We start from the raw sequence: 5,405 nt of genomic DNA, 5'->3' as shown, positions 1-5,405 counted from the left end.
ACAAGAAGCGCGCAAAAAAGTTTATTTTATGAGGGTGTGTTAATGTATAATGCATTACCACCCGAAGTTAAACATTGTAATCGTTTAGAAATGTTTAAACGAATGCTAAAAGAGTTTGTTTTTAATGATGTAGCATAAAATTGTATATATATGTATTGAAAATAGCTGAGAAAGCTAATAAAAAATCAATCAATCAATCTTTCTCCCTCCCTCCCTCCCTCCCTCTCTCTTTCTCTCACTTTCGCTCGCTCGTCTGAAAAATCTTTATTATTTTTATTATTTTATTATTTAACACTCAAAGCTCATATTGCTCGCACGCGTGAGTGCCGCATGTATGCGAGCGATATGAGTCTCAGTTAGAACACTCACATGAGGCTCCTATCGCCCGCACGCGTGCGGCACTTACGTGTGCGAGCGATATGAGTCTCAAAGGAGGACGCATCTGCATGGTGCTATGCAGTCACACTATGACGATTATTAAGCACGTGTGCAAGCACTGTGCAGTCACTGTGCAGACATTTTGTTATCTGGGATATTTGTCATCGGAAGACGATGACTAACACCATTGAAAACATATCTGCCTTCGCTTTGTGTACCACAAACTCTGCACTTAGAGCATGGGTGGCTAGACGTATGACCACAATGACTAAGAATAAAGGCGCGAGCTGGTGCATCAGCTATAAAATATCTAAGGCGCAATGGAATCTGTTTAAGTCATAAAAACGTATGCCCCCATTTGATATTATTCTCCTAATATCTGTAACAAATTATTAAAAAATGCATTTGGATCTAACGGTTTGTGCGTCCCTTTATAAATCCCTATTACTATTGGCTTTAAATGCTGGATATTTGCAATCATGATTTGAATTGGCCAGATATGAATAATGCCTGATTTATCTAAAGTACACTCGTCTGTGTTAAAATCTATTTCCAAGTAATTAATAACGGGTGCAAATGAAACACGTGTACGACATTGAATAACAGCTGCTTCGAGATCAAAATGAATATATTCACCTGGTTCTACGCTGGACACAACGACACGGTTTCGTGGCGTATTGAGAAGTGTTCTAATATCCTTTGGTAAACTAGTGGAAAAGCAAGAATGTGTTCGAAGAAGAGATAATATATTATGAGTGAGTCCCAGATGCGCACAGTAATAAACGGACACAGCAAGCTGAGTGAAATGGACACAGTAACAAACGGACACAGAGCGAAACGGACACAGACCAAATGCGCACACTGCACATGCGCACAGACCAAATGCATACACGGAAAGTCGCAAGCCCATGTGATGCAGTGAATGCTTTGCACGCACGCACACACACACACACACACACACACACACACACACACACACACACACACACACACACACACGGAAGGGGGGGGAGTGCAAGGGGGGCCTTCGGTCCCCCTCCCGCACCCACCCCGTCCAAGTCGCTAACCTGGACTTTACTCTGCTTGCAATGTACATGGATTGCATTTGGTCCGTGCGCACGTGCAATGCGCATGTGCAGTGTGCGCATTTGGTCCGTGTGCATTTGGTCCGTGCGCATTTGGTCTGTGTCCGTTTCGCACTGTGTCCGTTTGTTACTGTGTCGGTTTATTACTGTGTCCGTTTGATCTGTGTCCGTTTGTTACTGTGTCCGTTTCACTCAGCCTGCTGTGTCCGTTTATTACTGTGCGCATCTGGGACGCTCCCTATATTATTACCTTGAACGTGCGTTAAATTATTATCAACGAAGCAAGATGCTAATTGTTCATAAAAAGATGATTCCATCAAAGTAGTATTGAAAAACGATGAAAATATCACCAGTATTACTAATAGACAAAGAAGAACAAGATTCATCAGTGTCTGTAGTTATCTCATCATAAGTCTTTTTATGTTATTTACAGATTTTCAGAAACAGGATATCTTTTAGAGATCTTTTTGACAACATATTGTTCACGTCATTCTATGACGTCAAAATACGGTACATTTCATGACGTCAGAAATTTGTGACATTCGACCGTCATTTTAACGTCATAAGAGCGTCATTTCGTGACGTCAAGAATAGTCAGTAAATGACCATTTTGGGACGTCAAAATGACGTGAGCTTGCTACCTGGGGATAAAGGAAAATTGTGATTGAGAGAGATTAAACAAGAAAGCTAGAAAGTGAAAGTTTTGAAAATTGATTGAAAATTAACAAGTAACATTACATATAATATATTATAATTTTCAATTTATTTAAAGAAGATTAAGTATGGAGGTAAAGTGTGTAAGAGTAATATTGGACAATATAAAAATATAATATAAATAATAATTTGTGCTGAGAGAGGGAAAGAGAGGGGGGGGAGAGTGAGAGATAAAAAAAGGAATTAAATAAGAAGGTAAAGTGTGTGAGAGTATTATTGAAAAACATTAAAATATAATATAATTAATAATATGTGTTTAGAGAAGGAGAGAGAGTGAGAAAGAGAGAGGGGGGGGAGAGATTGAGAGAACGTGAGAAATAAAGAAGGGGATTAAATAAAAAGGTAAAGTGTGACAGTAATATTGAACAATATGAAAATATAATATAAATAATAATTTGTGTTTAGAAAGAGAGAGAGAGAGAGAGAGAGAGAGAGAGAGAGAGAGAGAGAGAGAGAGAGAGAGAGAGAGAGAGAGAGAGGGAGGGAGAGGGAGGGAGAGGGAGAGAGAGAGAGAGAGAGAGAGAGAGAGAGAGAGAGAGAGAGAGAGAGAGAGATAAAGAAGGGGATTAAGTAAGAAGGTAAAGTGTGTAAGAGTGAGATTAGAAAACATGAAAATATAATATGATTAATAATTTGTGTTTAGAGAGAGAAAGAGATAGAGGGAGGAGAGTGAGAGAGCGTGAAAGATAAAAAAGGGGAGGATTACATAAGAAGGTAAAATGTATAAGAGTAATATTGAACAACATAAAAATATAATTAATAATTTGTGTCGAAAGAGAAAGAGAGAGAGAGAGAGGGGGGGGGGAGAGGGAGAGTGAGAGAATGAGAGAGCGTGAGATAAAAAAAATAAAAAATAAAATTTAAAATAATTAAGTAAATAATAATTTTTTATAAAATATGTTTTTATATAATATTATGTAATTATTTATAAAATCAAGAGGCACGGTAGTGCCTCGCGCCAAGTGTACGCGCGCGAAGCACTGCCGTGCCTCTATTTACGCGAGACGTCGTTTGCAAGATTTCGTAGATTATTGTATCTCAATAACGGCTGAATCGATCGATTTCTAAATAAGCTTAATGGATAGCTTGCATCCTATTTATATAACAAAAGTGTTTTTATTTTTCCGCTACGTGACTTACGTGCGAAGATATCGTGATTTAAAGTTTCGTATCAAGAGTAATAAATTTTAAGAAACGTCGTCGTCGTCATTATTATCGTCGTCGCCCGGGACAGATGGTGGGGATTTGTACTTTTGCTTTTTGCGCGATAGATGGTTACGAATGTGACAGGGGCACGAGAATTGACAAAAAGTGCATGTTCGTGTCCGTGGAAGTTCAGTAAACGAGAAATTACGTGTTTTGATTGGCGGTCGAGTCCGCCTGTGGCGCCTGTCGAGGTAATGTTTAATGTTTAATCCGCGGCGAGATTCACGGCGGTAAAGTGACAGTTCGAGGTTAGTGATGTGTTGACGTGTGCGAGGTTAGTTGTGACTTTATTTTTATGTATATTTATAATTTATAAATACATTAATTATAAATATATTAATTACATTACGTTTTTAATTAATTAATTAAATTTATATAAAATTTAATTTTCAGCTGAACCATAAAAGCGATTGATTGATTATGCTTTATCGTGACAGTAAGTTCTCGCAATGAGCTTCAAGAAATTATTGCACATTGCTTCGTCTTGGAACAATTGTGTAATAATTTATTATTATTATGTATATACTGAAAAATCGCAGAATAATCAAAAGTAAGAAAGTCTCTCTTTTCTAATAACATTGTATAATAATTTATAATATGTGTATACTAATAATTAATCAAGAGGCATGGTAGTATGTATACATGTATATACATATGTTATGTATAATATATTATTATGTATATATGTACATATATATGAATGTGTGTGCGTAATTTATCTCTTTCTCTTTCTCTCTCTTTTTCTTTATGTAAGTAATGCTTCTTTTTTTTAATTATTTATATTCTAGGATAAGATTCAGCTCGAGTATGGATATGTCTTTCCAGGATGCTACGCACTTCAGTTTCACACAAGTTATAAATATATAGTAGGCAAGAATTTTGTGAATACTACTTATCGACGAGTCGAAGTTAAGGAACCACAAGTTTTTTGCAGATCAGACCAATAATTTAACGTCAAGTAAAGGTACAGAAATAAGATCTTTCTTACATTTTTTTAGAATAATATTTGAGATAATATTTTATCATTTTTTAAGAAATGTGTCCATTTAGAACGATTTGCTATTGTAAAAAAATTAAATAAATTTTGCATGATTAAATATGTATATACCGAAAAATCGCAGAATAACCAAAAATATGAAAGTCTTTCTTTCCTTATAACATCGTATAATAATTTATATGTGTTACTAATAAGTAATATGTATACACGTGTATACATATAATATGTATATACATATATATGATTGTGTGTGCGTAATTTATCTCTTTCTCTTTCTCTCTCTTTTTCTTTATGTAAGTAATGCTTTCCTTTTTTAATTATTTATATTCTAGGATAAGATTGAGCTCGAGTATGGATATATCTTTTCAGGATGCTACGCATTTTAGTTTCACACAAGTTTACATAAATATATAGTAGTCAAGAATTTTTTGAACACTATTTATCGGCGAAGTTAAAGAACCACAAGTCATTTGCAGATCAGACGAATATTTTAACGTTAAGTAAAGGTACAGAAATAAGACCTTTCTTTCATTTTTTTAGAATAATATTCTAAGAAATATGTCCATTTAGAAACGATTTGATATTGTAAAAAAATTAAATAAATATTGCATGATACATATTTACAGACAAAATTTCATATTGGATGTTACACTACCACCTGATACAGGAGACAATCTTCTTATATCATTAAGAGAGCACTTCGACGTCTCAGATTTGCTTTGCTGAACGCAGTATTTGTTGTAAGGTAAGTGTCTTAATATAATATAATAATTAATTAATATTATTTTTACTAACGTTTGATTAATTACGTATGTTTATATTTATTTGATGGCATTGCAGGTTTGAAAAAATTGAAGAATTAAAAATAGAGAATTCAATAAACGTGAACGATCCATTTTTAGATTTTTCTCCGCACGCGCGTATTACATACCGCAGCATCTCATGCAATTGTGTTTGGACATGTATGTCACATCAGTACTCATTCAGATATTCTGTAAGGTGATTGATCTTATTACAATCGAAGT

Source organism: Monomorium pharaonis, unplaced genomic scaffold, assembly GCF_013373865.1.
Source record: "Monomorium pharaonis isolate MP-MQ-018 unplaced genomic scaffold, ASM1337386v2 scaffold_222, whole genome shotgun sequence".
NCBI lineage: Eukaryota > Metazoa > Arthropoda > Insecta > Hymenoptera > Formicidae > Monomorium > Monomorium pharaonis.
This window is presented reverse-complemented; position numbering follows the sequence as displayed.